This window comes from Mesocricetus auratus, unplaced genomic scaffold, assembly GCF_017639785.1.
Source record: "Mesocricetus auratus isolate SY011 unplaced genomic scaffold, BCM_Maur_2.0 Super-Scaffold_100006, whole genome shotgun sequence".
Lineage (NCBI taxonomy): Eukaryota > Metazoa > Chordata > Mammalia > Rodentia > Cricetidae > Mesocricetus > Mesocricetus auratus.
Window position 1 is genome coordinate 38,120,448 of NW_024429190.1, and position 16,860 is coordinate 38,137,307.

The window sequence follows — 16,860 nt, forward strand, 5'->3', positions numbered from 1 at the left end:
CACTGTCTAAAACCACACACAAACAAATCATACTTCAAAGAAACTGCATCCCATACTATAAAGTTTTAAATAAATAAATTCTATTTTATTCCATCTGTTCAATTTGCCAAACATAAGTCTTCTGTTTGTTTTTATTCTCAGCTAACTTCATTTAAATGCAAGTGCTTAAATTTAACTTAGTATTTAAGCAAGTATAGGGGTTTGAAAGAAAATGCCCAAATTGGCTCACAGGAAGTAGCTCTATTAGGAGCTGTTGCCTTCTTAGAGTAGGCATGGCCATGTTGGATGACATGTGTTGTTGGGGGTTAGCTTTGAGGTCTCAGAAGCTAAAACCAGGCCCAGTGACTCACAGTGTCTTCCTGCTGCCTGTTGATTCAGATATAAAACATTCAGCTACCTCTGTAGCACCATGTCTGCCTGCATGCTTCTTTGCTTCCTGCAATGATGACAATGGACTAAACTTTGGACTATAAGCCAAGTCCAATTAAATGTTTTTCTTTATTACAGTTGCCATGGTCATGGTGTCTATTCACAGTAATAGAAACTTTAACTAAGTCAGCCAGTAAGCTAGCTACAACTGACAGACAAAATTAATACATAATAAATTTGTAACAATAATTTTATATCACAATGCTAGACCCAGCTTATTCCTTTATCTCTAATAATGTTTCAAAATTTATATAGGCCTTCAATATGTAGCATATACAATATGATGCATGGATTAATGCCTTAGATTTTATGTTCTTCAGTGTTCAATTTGTTCTTTTCTTTTCCTTTCTACATAGCCCTTGCTAAGTTTTACCAGTAAGACACAAAGATGTTAGACTTAAAGAAATACATGTAGAAAATTCATTAGTTTCATCATAGAAAACCAAGTTAAACATCATAGGAAATATCACTATAACCTTAATATCCAAGAGAATGTTGTCCATATGTATATAAAATGAAAATTTATTGCTTACATGATTTATCTTCCTAGGTTTGCAAAAACTTTAAAGAAATAACATCTTCTAATTGAAATACTATTGCCTATGTAATGAGCAAGATCAAATGTGACAAAATAAATACTTTGATACAAATGCATGAATCAGGGATGCTGAAAACCACTACTATGTGTTAAGGAAAACTAGTGAAGTGTCTTTTCCGAACTATGTTTTCCCCCATTATCAGTATCTGAATATTTATATTTTTAAAGTTTCTGAATGGAATGTATATGCTAAATTTCAAAGTTTGATAAACATTTTCTGCCATAAATCTTAGTGCTTTAAAACATCCTTTTTAAAAAAACTAAGTCAGTAAATTTATGAAATATTTTGACAGGGAGTCATATAAAAAATAGTATGCTACACACACACACACATGTATATATATATATATATGTATATATATATATATGGATTAATGAGACAGAGATGGAGATTTATCCTTGGGTCTCTTCATAATATATGATGTATATGATATAGAGATATAGATATAAATATATAGATATGTTTGTGTGCATGTGTGATGGTTTTCTCAAAGATTCTAAGAGACCACAACTAAAAATTTTCAAATAAAATTTAAAAAATAGGTAAAAGCATATGATATATTTGTCAATGAAACTGTCAGATAGTTTTATGAAGTGTATATCTAATATTTAGGGAATAAGGCAGGAATGCTTAAGACTTCTTAAATGAACAATTGAAAAACAACAAATGACTGTGCTTACACAGGGTCAGAAAATATTTCTTATATACAATGTACAAATCAACATATTAGTACAAATTCAAACTCTTATATATGAAGTCTATTTAAAATATATACTCCCTTTACTTTCAAATTATATGTAATAAAAGATTACCATAAGTTCTTTACTAGAAGGAGGATTTCTTCAACTTCACAGACTGAACATATATTATGCCTCTGGCTTAATACTGTCTATAGCATTAAACTGCATGTAGCCGGACATTTTATTTTCACAAAAAAAGTCCAATGGATTTTGAAACAGAAACATTTCATACATGACACAGAAGACCTCAGAAATAATGAGCATGGCCACACATTTCAGTCTGTCATTTATTTCTTTTCTGTAAAAAATGTTTCTGACTCTGTGACCTACTGATTTCGAACCTACTAGCATCTCAGTCACACCAGGAAAAGAAAATAAACATTATGTCCAGACTAAATAAAGGACCTGCCATTACGGATCAAGTGCTTACAATGTTTTACTGACCACAATTTTTTCATAGGTTTTATGAAATAAAGAGGATTTACATCAATTCAAGTTCAAAATGTTTACAAAATGTAGATAGATGTATCATTAAGGAAGTAAAAATCTCAATAACTTCATAAAAACAATATCATTAGTAGTTATTCTATGTAATAGCAAAAACAATTGCAAATAAAATATTCCTTTATATTGACCACAGTTGAATTATAATGTTAGAAAGAGAAATAACCATATTTGTAGAGAATTTGAAGAAACTAGAACACTCACATTTTTGTATTACTGTAAGGAATATAGTGTTACAGTCATTTTGTTAGGCAGTTTTCCAAAAAAACTGAAATGAAGAATTATGGAACCACAACTGTAATTTGTAATTTGTAACTATATAAACAAGAAAACTGAAAAAATGCATAAGCAAAAATTTCATATTAGCACAGTTAACAATTGTCAAAATATATGAGGAACCTAAATTTTTCACAAATAATAAATGAATAAACATAAATGATATATTTATAAAATAGAACACTGCCCAAATTGTACAAAGAATGGTACATATGTTGTTTTATATGTTTAAATACATTAATTCCTTCTGCACTAGTGTAAAACAAAGCAATTGTGAAGCTCAATTTCAAAGTGTAGTTATACAGGGTCATTAAAACACTGAGTCAAAACTATAGTTCTGCACAGTGAGTATCCTTCTCCTGCATCTTATTTCATTCACCAAAAAAAAAATGACTTTATCACATACACAATGTGATAGAAACAAGAGAAAAAAATCAAAAACTACCTTTATATGTGAAGGAATAAAACCCACAGATTAAAAGCACAGCAATAGCATTAGCAGACATAAAAATCATGGCAGATTCAGGAATTCCATCAATGGGCATTTAGAAAAATGATGACTAATGTGTTGTGGTTTCTTATTTTATTTTTAAAATTAAATTTAAATTAGAAACAAGGTTGCTTCACATGTCAATTCCAGGTCCCTCTCTCTTTCCCTCCCCTCCTCTCGTGCCATCCCACCAAGCCCCCATTATCCCCTCATTTCCCCAGGGAGGGTGATGCCCTCCATGGGGGTGTCCATAGTGTGTCACTTCAATCAGGGCAGGGCCTAGATCCTCCCCCAAGAGTTCACGGTAAAAGTGCATCTGTCATTGATGGATGGGAGCCCAAAGTCCATTTGTATACCCAGGATAAATACTGATCTACTACCCACACTCAGGGGGTCTTGAACAGTCCCATGCTGGATTCCCAGGCATCAGTCTGGGATTCAAGGGTTAATCGTTGTCAGGTCAGCTGTTTCTAGGGGTTAAACCAGCCCAGTCTTAATGCATTTGGTCATCAGTCCACCCTCTCTGCTATTGGATTTCTTGAGTTCAGCTCAGTGCTTAGCCATGGGAGTCTGCCTCTGCTCTCATCAGCCACTGAATGAAGTTTCTGTTTCCCAGACTCTCTGGCCATGGGACTGTAGGCTGGCACTCCCCAGGTCTATGTCTAAAATCCATATATGAGAGAGTACATGCCATGTTTCTCTTTTTGTGACTGGGTTACCTCACTCAGGATAGTTTCTTCTAGTGTCCTCCATTTGCCTGCAAATCTCAGGATTCCATTGTTTTTTTCTGCTGAATAGTACTCCATTGTGTAAATATACCACTTTTTCTCTATCTACTCTTCAGTTGAGGGGCATCTAGGTTGCTTCCAAGTTCTGGCTGTTACAAATAATGCTGCTATGAACATAGTAGAACAGACATCCTTGTTGTATGAATGGGCATCTTTTGGATATATGCCTAAGAGTGGAGTTGCTGGGTCTTGTGGTAGGTTTATTCCAGTTTTTCTGAGGAATCTCCATACTGACTTCCAAAGTGGCTGTACAAGTTGGCACTCTCACCAGCAGTGGAGGAGTGTTCCCCTTTCACCATATCCTCTCCAGTATAAATTGTCCTTGGTGTTTTTTATTTTAGCCATTCTTACAGGAGTGAGATGGTATCTCAGAGTTGTTTTATTTGCATTTCCCGGATAGCTAAGGATGTTGAGTACTTCCTCAAGTGCCTCTCAGCCATTTTAGACTTCTCTATTGAGAATTTTCTATTTAGTTCTGTAGCCCACTTTTTAATAGGATCCTTTGGTGTTTTGGAGACTTGCTTCTTGAGTACTTGGTAAATTTTGGAGATAAACCCTCTGTCAGATGTAGGGTTAGTGAATATTTTTTCCCAATCTTTGGGCTGCCTTTTTGTCTTGCTGTGTCCTTTACCTTATAGAAGTTTCTCAGTTTCAGAAGGTCCCATGTATTAATTTTTTATTTCACTGTCTCTGCTATGGGTGTTTTGTTTAGGAAGCCATCTCCTGTACTAATTAGTTCAACTGTACCACCCACTTTCTCTTTTAAGAGGTTCATTGTGGCTGGATGTATGTTTAGGTCTTTGATCCATTTGAACTTAAGTTGTGTGCATGGTGATAGACATGGATCGATCCAAATTCTTCTACATGCAAGCATCCAGTTATGCCAGTACCATTTGTTAAAAATTCTTTCTTTTTTCCATTGTATATTTTTAGTTTTTTTGTGGAAGATCACATAGTCATACCTGTATGCGTTAATATTAGGGTGTTCAATTCGATTCCATTGGTCTACCTGTCTATTTTTGTGCCAATATCAAACTGTTTTCAGGACTACAGCTCTATAATAGAGCATGAGATCGGGGAAGGTGATGCCTCCATATGATGCTTTGTTGAGTAAGGTTGTTTTGGCTATCCTGGGTCTTTTGTTTTTCCATACAAAATTGATTATTGTGCTTTCAAGGTCTGTGAAGAATTGTGCAGGTATTTTTATGGGGATTGCATTGAATCTGTAGATTGCTTTTGGCAGGATTGCAATTTTTACTACATTGATCCTACCTATCCAAGAGCATGGGCGATCTTTCCATTTTGTGAGGGCTTCTTTAATTTCTTTCTTTAAAGACTTCCGATACAGGTCTTTCACTTGTTTGGTTAGCAATACCCCAAGGTGTTTTATGTTGTTTGTGGTAATTATAAAGGGTGATGTTTCTGTTATTTCTTTCTCAGCCCTTTTATCATCTGTATATAGTAGGGCTACTGATTTTATTGAGTTGATCTTGTAGCCTGCCACTTTCCTGAAGGTGTTAATCAGCTGTAAGTGTTCCCTGGTAGAGTTCTTTGGGTCGTTTATGTAAACTATCATATCATCTGCAAATAGTGAAAGTTTGACCTCTTCCTTTCCAATTTGTATCCCCTTGATCTCCTTTTGTTGTTGTATGGCTCTGGATAGAACTTTAAGTACAATGTTGAAAAGGTATGGAGAGAGTGGACAGCCTTGTCTTGTTCCTGATTTTAGTGGAACTGCATTGAGTTTCTGTCCATTTAGTTTGATGTTGGCTGTTGGTGTGCTATATATAGTTTTTATTATATTTAGGTATGTTCCTGTTATCCCTGATCTCTCCAAGAACTTACCATGAAGGGGTGCTGGATTTTGTCAAAGGCTTTTCCTACATCTAGTGAGATGATCATGCGATTTTTGTTTTTTAGCTTCTTTATATGGTGCTTTAAATTTATGGATTTTTGTATGTTGAACCATCCCTGCATCCCTGGGATGACACCTACTTGATCGTGGTGAATGATTGTTTTGATGTGTTCTTGGACCCGATTTGCCAGTATTTTATTGAGTATTTTTGCATCAATGTTCATGAGGGATATTGGTCTGAAGTTCTCTTTCTTAGTTGTGTATTTGTGTGACTTGTGGATAAAGGTTATTGAAGCCTCATAGAAAGAGATTGTCAAAGACCCTTCTGCTTCTATCAAGTGGAATAATTTGAGAATTGTTATAAGCTGTCCTTTGAATTTCTCGTAGAATTCTGCAATGAGGCCATATGGACATGGGCTTTTATTGGTTGGGAGATTTTGATGACTGCTTCTCTTTCCATAGGGGTTATAGGTCTATTTAAATTGGTTATCTGTTCTTGATTTAATTTTGGCAAGTGATAGCCTTCCAGGAAGTCATTCCTTTCCTTTAAGTTTTCGAATTTTGTGGATTACTGGTTTTCAAAGTATGAACTGATGATTCTCTGAATTTCCTCAGAGTCCGTTGTTATGTCCCCTTGTCATTTCTGATTTTGTTAATTTAAATGTTCACACTCTGCTGTTTGGTAAGTTTGGACAAAGTTTTGTCTGTCTTGTTGATTTTCTCAAAGAACCACATCTTCGTTGCATTGATTCTTTGTATTGTTTTCCTAGTTTCTACTTTATTGATTTCAACCCTCGGTTTGATTATTTCCTGGTTTCTACTCTTCCTGGGGTAGTTTGCTTCTTTGTGTTCTATAGCTTTCAGCTGTGCTGTTAATTTTCTAGTATAACTTTTCTCCAGATTCTTCATGTGGGCACTTAGTGCTTTGAACTTCCTCCGTAGCACAACTTTCAGAGTGTCCCATAGGTTTGGGTATATTGTGTCTTCATTCTCACTGAATTCTAGGAAGTTTTCAATTTCTTTTTTTATTTCTTCTTTGACCCAGCAATGGTGCAGTTGTGCATTTTCAAGTTCCATGAATTTGTAGGGTTTCTGCAATTTGTGTTGTTGTTGAATTCTAATTTTAACACATGGTGGTCTGATAAGATGCTTCGAGTTATTCCAATTTTTTGTAACTGCTGAGGTTTGATATATTGCCAAGTGTGTGGTCAATTTTTGAGAAGGTTCCATGTGGTGCTGAGAAGAAGGTATATTCTTTTTTATGTGATGAAATGTTCTAAAGATGTTTGTTAATCCAAATTGGGTCATTACTTCTATTAGACCCTTTGCATCTTGTTGAGTTTCTGTCTGGTATTCATGTATAGTGATGAGAGTAGGGTGTTGACGTCTCCCACTATAAGTGTGTGGGGCTTTATATGTGATTTAAGTTTTAGTAATGTTTCTGTTACAAACGTGGATGACTTTGTATTTGGGGCATAGATGTTCAGAACTGAAACATCATCTTGGTGGGTTTCACCTGTGATGAGTATGTAATGACCTCCTTCATCTCTTTTGATTGATTTAATTTTAAAATCTAACTTGTTTCTTAGGGCCATTTGATTGGAAAATCTTTTCCCAACCTTTAACTTTCAGGTAATATCTGTCTTTGAGGGTGAGATGTCTTTCTTTTATGCAGCAGAAGGATGGGTTCTGTCTTCGAATCCATTCTGTTAGCCTGTGTCTTTTTTTGCGTGAGTTAAGACCATTAATATTGAGGGATAATAATGACCATTGATTGCTCATTATTCTTTGATTTGGAAAGGTTGTTGTTGTTGGAATTATGTGTGGAATTCCAGCCCTTTTTTCTTTTGGCTTTTGGTAATGTGGGATCTCTAATGCCTATGTTTTTTCTGGTTGTAGTTAAACTTCCTTGGGTTGGAGTTTTGTTCCAGAACTTTCTGTAGGGCTGGGTTAGTGGATATGTATTGCTTTAATCTAGTTTTGTCATGGAATATCTTGTATTCTCCATCTATAGTGATTGAGAGCTTTGCCGTGTATAGTAGTCTGGGCTGGCATCCATAGTCTCTTAGTATTGGTAGAATATCTACCCAGGACCTTCTGGCTTTCAGAGTTTCCATGGAGAAGTCTGGTGTAATTCTGATGTTTGCCTTTATATGTTATTTGGCCTTTTTCCTTAGCTGCTCTTTGTATTCTTTCTTTATTCTGTATATTTGGGGTCTTGATTATTATGCAGCAAGGGGATTTTTTTTATGATCCACTCTATTTGGTGTTCTGTAAGCTTCTTGTACATTGGCATGTCTGTCTTTAGGTTGCGAAAGTTTTCTTCTATGATTTTGTTGAATATGTTTTCTGCCCCTTTGAGGTGGTTTTCTTCCCCTTTTTCTACACCTATTATTCTTAGGTTTGGTCTTTTCATGGTGTCCCATATTCCTGGATGTTTTTGTTGGACTTTTGATTTTCTTTGTTTGATGAATCCATTTCTCCTAGTGTATTTTCAACACCTGAGATTCTCTCTTCCATCTCTTGTATTCTGTTGGTAATGCTTGTATTAGTAGTACCTGACTGTTTGCCCAGCTTTTCTATTACAGCCTTTCTTCAGATTGTGCTTTTTTCTTAATTGTCTCCATTTCAGTTTTCAACCCTTGCACTGTTTGAATTCTTTCTTGCAATTTTCGGTTCATCTTTTCATCCACTTTTTGCATTTATGTATTTTTTGGTTTGTTTTTGTCCATTTCTTGCATTTTTTGCTTTGTTTTTTCATCCATTTGTTTGAGGGTTTTTCCTATATCCTCTTTTAGGGCCTCTATCATTTTCTTGAAAGTGGTTTTAAGGTCATTCTCTTCTGCTTCATTTGAATTGGAATTTTGGAGTCTTGGTGGTGTGGAGTCTTCAGAATCTGGCGGTGTCATATTTGTTTTTCTGTTGTTGAGTGTGTTTTTGTATTGTCTCTTTCCCATCTCTTCTTCTAGCGGGTGCAGAAAGAGCCCCTTACTGGTCTGGTGTTTATAGGACCAGAGTTCCCTTTTGGTGGGTGCAAGCAATACGTTGGTAGTTTTTCTATTCCTCTTCTTATTTCTGGTCCCATGTGTGGAAAAGAAGACTATGAATCTGGGGTATGTAGTCTCCCACCTGGTCCCTGGTCCCTTTGGTGTAAGAGAAGACCTGGGATCTCGGGTGCTTAGCTCTTGCCAGCGTGGGAAGCTCTGTGGCAGTCCTCAGGCAATTCCCAGGCACTGGAATGAAGGCCTGGATGCAGGGCCTGTTTGACCCTGCCAGACCCACAGGATCCCTGGTCTCATTGGTGGAAGAGAAGACCTAGGATCTGTGGTGCTTTGCTCACTCTGGGATGGGAGGCTCTTTCGTGCTGTGGTTTCTAATGAATAAAGTAGGTGGCATGCATGAATAGATGAGAAATATAAGCAGATAGATGAAAATTCCATAGAATAAAAATACAAAAGTAAATGCATAGGATTTAGAACACTATAATGGAAATAAAGCATGTACATGATAGACTCTAGTAGATCTGCTCCATTTCAAGAGTACTTGAACACTAGGAGTAAAAATTTTTTTTTTTTGGTTTTTACGAGACAGGGTTTCTCTGTATTGTTTTGGAGGCTATCGGTCCAGCCCGGCCTCAAACTCACAGAGATCTGCCTGCCTCTACCTCCCGAGTGCTGGAATTAAAGGCGTGTGCCACCACCGCCCGGCAGGAGTAAAATTTTACAAGACAGATTGTGTTCCACCTTGAAGCAAATAATACATAATTCAAGTATGGAAGGGTAAAAAGACATCAGAATATTCAAGTACTCAAGAATTAGAATTTAAAATTAAAAACCGTGCAAAGAGAATTATAGAAGCAAAAGAGGAAAATAATAACGACAAAATTATCAATATTGTTATTGAGATAATACCACATATGAAATGAATTTAGGAGGAGTCATTTAATAAAACCATTATAAGTTATTACTTGTTAGTCTTCCACACTTAATGTCATACATGTGTGGTCATGATCACTATAAAGCAATACATTATAACTAATTTATGCAAATGGTGACAAGGAAAGAGCATTAGGATATGAAGTGTAATATCACTGGAAATAGGAATAATATATTGTAAGAAACACAGGGAGACCCTCATATGTGTTTATGTACCTAAAATGATGCTTTGCTCCCTTGAATAAATAATGCAACAATATGTGATGAAAGGCATATCTATTTTAGGGATACTTTGCCAAAGTTTTGCTTAAAATTAGTTGTGCTATCAACTTGATTTGTAAATGAGTTGTTGAAAGTCATAAGACAGGGAGAGTAGGGAAGGGAGTCCTAGGCAAGGACAGCTAAACTAACAGGGATTAAGAGTGGTATTGAGGGAACAACAGACCTTGGCCAGAGGCTTACTTCCACATCAGCTTGGGAGCAGGCAGCTATAAGATAATGTTTACTAAAAACATGTTTACTAAAAACACTATGGTGCCCAGAGCAATAAGTTCCTGATAAGGGCTGGCCCATGGAAACGCCCTAATCTTGACCTTTTCCAAAGACTAACTGCCTCTAACTGACCCACCCACCCACCGCCACTTCTGGTGAAAGGGTATATTCAACCGGCCAGGGTAGGAATAAAGTAGAGCCTTCTTGAGGAGATTCTGGAAGCCTTCTTGAAGTTCCCTTTACACCACCGACTGGTCTCTGTGTCATCAATCCAGACAACCTCCGCACATTCTCGGACACAGGCTGCACAGCACTTTCGGCAGTATTCTATCATTCTGAAAGCTAGTGACTGGGGATTAAGCATACAGATGAGTACCAATTTGGCTTTTCCATGTCCTATGACTAAATGTGTGGTATCTTCAGCAAAAGCATTTATTTACTTATATATCTATCTATTCATTTATATTTTATGTGTGAGTACTCTTCATTTATACCTGCATGCCAGAAGTGTACACCATATCCTACTATAGATTGTGGAGAAACCATCATGTGATTTCTGGGAATTGAACTCAGGTCCTCTGGAAGAGCAGTCAGTGCTCTTAACTGCTGGACCACCTCTTCCATCTCAGGAACACTATTTTAACATCAAGTTCTATAAGGAAATCAGGAGCATTGACAACAGCTTTGACAATGAACAAATAATATTAACTATGTGATCAACATTATTCTGTTTATATTATGAACTGAAAATATTTATATGCTAATTTTTAATAATATTTCTTTGCAAATTTTAGTGATTGTTGAGTATTTTCTTATTTTCCATTCTCTTTAAGATGGGATGGAAACAAATTTGAAATCTTTATACTGCATTATTTCATAATTTATGACCTTGGTTTTCATTGGCAGTTGTTTTTACTAATGCCATGATCTGTCTTACTTTATGATACTTAGTATTATTGTAAAAATTTTGTAAAATTAGTGGAATTATTTTAAATAGAACACAAAATGTCAGCCTGTCCCATAACCTAGAAGACATCTCTTTTAAGATGTATTTTACTATGCTAGCACAATACTACAAATACTTTTCTATAACTGGTATACTTTTACTTCAAGCAAAACAATTTTTATCCAGCATAATGTAAAAGCAAGCGTCTAAATTAGATTATCTAACTGAAAAAAAACCAGGATATTGTAAGAAATCACATGTGAGCTGGGCATTGGTGTCGCATGCCTTTAATCTCAGGACTCAGTAGACAGAGGGAGGTGGATCTCTGTGAGTTCAAGGACAGCCTGGTCTACAAGACCTAGTTCCAGGACAGCCTCCAAAGCAATACAGAGAAACCCTGTCTGTAAAATCAAAAAAAATAAAGAAAGAAAAAGAAAAAGAAACAAAAAGAATGAAATAAAGAAATTACAAGTGTTAAACTATATAAAAAAATAATAGGAGCAATCTCACATCTAAGAGCTAAACACAATAAATTAAAAGAAAATGATTGGGAATAAATGTAGCCAAGGACATGAAAACTTGATACAGTGAAAACTACAAAGTATAAATTAAATATAATGTACAGTATGAAAATAGTGGAATACATTCTATAATAATGGATTAGATGAATTTCATAATGGGAAAGTATCACCTATATAGACTCAATGATGCAAACTCTATCAAATATTCCATGCTGTTCTGGCAAGGCAAAAACATAGACAATGCAAGAAATAATTGCAAGTTATCTCTTTGACAGGGAAGTAATTAGCAAACTATATAAAAATTAAAAAATAACATAAAGTAGTCATAAACAATAAAATCAAAATAATAATCGATACAAAACAGATGACCAATAATGTGAAAAAATCAGTATCATTAATTAGGGAAAGAAACAGTGAAAAATGAACTTTTTTAAAAATGGCAATTCCAAAAGTGATATAAACTATTGTATGCTGCTCAGAATGTTAAGAATGAGGAGCCCTTGAACAATTTTTAAAACTGTATGTTAGTCTAGTCTTTATGGAACACAGAACACAATTTTCCCAAATGAGGTTAAAATGATAAATATTGCACGATCGCATTATAAATTCCATTACATAGACTATAATAAAAATAATTTCCATGTTAAAGAGATTCATATATCCCCATGCTCACAGTAACATTGTTGACAAGGCCCAAGAAATAGAAATAGGTAGAAAAATTATAATATCTAATAAAAAATAAAATTGTAGGACACAAAAGTCATATAAGAAGTTTCATATGCATACATACATATATGTATATAATAAATTCTCAGAGAAATAGATCTACGTCATTTATAAGAAATTCAAAAATTAATCATCAAGGAATAAAGCTAAAAAAAAAAGCCTCTACGGCAAAAGTAGTAAACACAGAAAAAGGAAATGCCAGGCACTAGAGGATAGATAGGACCCCCATGCTTTCAGACTAGCAGAATTAATATTGTGAACTGGATATACTACCAGAATTAACCTATAGATTCATTGCAATCTCAAGAAACTTAAGATATCTAGGAAAGTATATATACATTAATATATTATCACAAAAGTTCACAGTTAATCAAAATAAATCTTAGAAGTAATGACACAGCTGTAGCCCCTAAAAACTTGACCTTAAACTGTACTACAAAGTAGTGCTGCAGACCTTGCCTATGTAATGGTGACCAGGGAAAGCTGGCAGGCTGAGCCCTCCAGCTACCACCCAGTGCCAGAAATTTGACCAATGATTTTGCCCTCCCAACATCCACTGAATCTATGAACTGCTGGAGCATGTGAAGGGTACAAACCTATAGGTACAAAAATAGGAGGATCTCCATGACACAGAAAAATAACAGCAACACCAGTGAGAGTCCATTATTGGGGGGTAGTAGAAGTCAGAGGGTTAGAACCATACCAAAGACTCATGGCAGCGGTGACATTAAAGTAAAGATGAATGGGAGAAAAAGGGTAAACTGTGTGACTCAACACATTAGACTACACTTTCCATGACAAGATTGTTCTCCATTTGTCTTTTTTATTTCATTTGTTTTGGTTTTGTTTTCAGTTTTTCTTTTAAATTTCATTTTGATTTATGGAGGAGGTTGCAAGGTAGAGGGTGGTTGCTAGCAAACAGGACAGGAGATACATGGGATTGGAATGCAGTATGTGAAATCCAAAAAGAATCGATAAATTTTAAAAAAAGGAATTGAAATCTGACAAGGAATGCTGGAGAGGGTCTGGAGAATGGCGTTTGTGACTTATTGATAGCCACTCCATTATATAGCCATTATTGAAATTAATTTGGAAGTTCCTCAAAAAGGTAGAAGTAGAACAATCACATGACTTTCTATTTTACACCAAGATATATACCGAGAGGTATTTTCACATCTGTGTTTTTATAACTGACCTGTTTATAATAGCATAGGAATAGAATCAACTTCTATGCCCATCAGCATATGAGTGGAAAAGTAAAGTACAGTATATACTCAAAATGGAATATACTTAAACTGTAAAGAAAAATCAAGTTGTTACATTTACAGGAAATGGACTTTGGTAGTATAAAATTAAGTAAGGCAAAGCAAATTCAGAAATAAATAATAACAGTGTTCTCCCTCATATGCAAATTCTCACATACTTAGATAGATATAGATACAGAAAGCAATACAGATATCGATATAGCAGGTAAGTAAACAGCTAACATTGTGTCTGTAATATATGGTTTAGAAAGAAACAAAGATAAATTAATATTAGGTGATGAGGAAAAATGATCTCAGGCAATATATATGTGTGTGTGTGTGTGTGTGTGTGTGTGTGTGTAAAACCTACATACATCTCTTTATATCCATATATATTTTGCATCTATACATACACATATATGCGCATATGTACACCCACACACACCCACACACCCACACACTCGTGCACACACACACATATATAAACACTGGCGCATATGCAAGCATATATATATATATATTTCCCTCCATAAATATCTTCATGTTAGCTTGCATCTATCTAAATATCCATTTTGATATGTGTACTTATATACTGTTTTTGCCTATATCTTTATTATATTAGTTTCTCTTGAAAAATTGACAGTAACATCTTTTGATTCTGAGGGATTTATAAGAAAAGAACCTTAAAGTTGAGTTTCTTTGAATTAGTTCCTAGGTTCCTGGAACTGATATACAAGCTTGATTTTGTTTAAAGTATCAATTCTATTTTTTAGTGATAAAGAAAATTAATAGACCTTGAAAGTAGAAACACATGAATGTTCCCTCTTAACAAGATACTACTTAAAGAATTTGCATTTGCGTATGTGTTCGTTGTGTTTCTCGGAATCTTTTAAAAATTAAACTAGGTCTTCTCTTTTTACAATGGACAGAAGTGAAGGACAAAGTCAGGGTTCCAAATTCAAGTATATGTGTGCTGAGCATCTTTGTGTCTGTCTACAGACACAACATTTGATGTTGAGATTTCTGAAAAACATCTTAACCTCTGAGCTTTGTCATGAATTTAAAGAGAAATTGAATTGCTGACCTAGAAGAATTTCTGCTATTACAGTGACAGAACTGATTGTGAATGGAAGTAATCCTGAAAATGGGAAAGGAACATATAGGCAGAATATCATGAAAGACATAGAATTTATCATTTCTTCTGATTCCTCAGCTGAGACGACAACAGTGTTAGATAAAGCTTATGTTACTGTCATGAAAGACAATGTTTATGTCAGAATCTGCACTTACTAACTCTCTGTGACATCAGACTTCTAAATAGACTCAACCATAGGTTTGTAATGGAGGAATAACATATGAACTCTGAGAAATTATACCAAACTATCAAAGAAGTAGATGTTTTTTCTAATTCACATTGAAATAGGCCTAAGGAATGTCCGTGAGAAAGTTTGGAAGGAACAGACATATTGATTCCACTAAATTTATTTGTAGATGCCTATTATTAAATAGAAATTCTGAACACAGTATTATAGTAATACTGAAGGTTTAGAAAGTCTTCTTGTCAGGATAAAATATAGAACAGAAATTGGCTAACCCCAAATGTGTTGAATTGTCTTCACTTTCTTAAAGTACTATTGAAGCTTTCCAAAGTAGAGGCAGCTTGATATACTACAGTGGATTTTTCTTTTATTGTATGTCCTGTTGCAGACCATAGGAATAAATTGGTAAGGGAAGCCCAAGCCTTCTTTAAGTTCCACATGGTTATTCTTAGCAGGTTGTAAATTTCAGTGGGAGCTACATTCACTGATCCAGATCTTTAAAAGCCATCAAGTTAATTGGATGCCAGTGGGGCAGAGGTCAAATGGCAGTACTCACTTGAAGGGCAAGAGAGCTACAGTTATTGTAATGAACAGCAATGTCAAAGCACTGAGGAGTGTGGTCTGGTTCCTGAGGACCTCTGACACTGCGTATTTCATCTTGGTGTTCTTAGGAGGGAAACAGAGAGGGAGTTCAGTTAATTTTCACTTAATTTGTGTAAGTAGTCAAAGGAAAAAGTGCAAAGGAATATAACTTGGATACCAGAACAGAACCAAGGCATCTCTAGAGATTCAAACGCCCCCAAAGAAATAAACAAACAAACATACAAATAAATATATATATAAAAGGATGGGCACTGTGACCAATGGAGAATTTCCACCTAGGCTCTCTGACATTGAGAGTGAAGACTCTACTAGAAAGGCCACTAGAACCCTCTAGATACGAAGTTGGATAAGAAACAATATCATATTCCTTCTGGGATTTCAGTAATTAGTGTGGCCATTAAAGAAATAAAGTACTTAGAAGAGGTGACTCCTGGTTCCATTCACAGAAGCCTTTGGTGTGTTGTATAGACATCGATGAAAACATAGAGAAGACAAGAAGTGTGATAGGTGTGGTAACTGTGTACCTAGAACACTTTGCTAGTACTTTACAACGAACCATTAACAATTAAGCAAATAAAACACAAGCCTTTAATACTTCATATGTTTTCTGTATGAAAAGGTGTAGCAAATATTCCATGACTTCTGTATGCTAAAATTTTATTATCAACTGAGTTTCAGAGTCATTTATAAATGAATAGTTATTTTTGGTGTAGAATATAGGATAGAAATTTTTGTAAATTCTCACCTGGTGCTGTTTCCGGTTGTCAGAGATCTCTGACTGTCCTCTGCTATTTATCTCTCCTCACATATCTTAAGGGTCTTCAGATCTCCAAATATGTGTAAATATGTTAAAGGGGCTTATGGAGTATTGGGTTCTTTTTTTTTCAGTTAAAAACTCAATGTATTTGAGTTGGTAGTTACTTCTGCAAAATGTGTGTATCATGGAAATTGCATAATCATGTGGGACTAGTCTATCTAATTCACAAATGGAGGTTGTTTTTGGTTGTTTTTTTAAATTTTTTTACTTTGGCTTTTTGTTCTTGGGGCAAGCTAACACCAAGTTCTTAAATAAATCACACTCAGAGGCTTATTATTTTTATAAATACCGGGCCTTAGCTTGGGTTATTTCTAGTTAGCTTTCCTTAACATAAATTATCCTGTCTACCATTAGCTTCTGGTCTTTTTCCTTTTCTTAGTTCTGTAATCTTACTTTCACTTTTACTCTGTAGCTGGCTGTGTAGCTGTATAACTGACTCCTTCTTTTCTTGCTCCTTGATCTCTCTTGCTTCTTTTTCTCCTTCTGTTGACTCTCTCTCTCTCTCTCTCTCTCTCTCTCTCTCTCTCTCTCTCTCTCTCTCTCTCTCTCTCTCTCTCTCTCTCTCTCTCTCTCTCT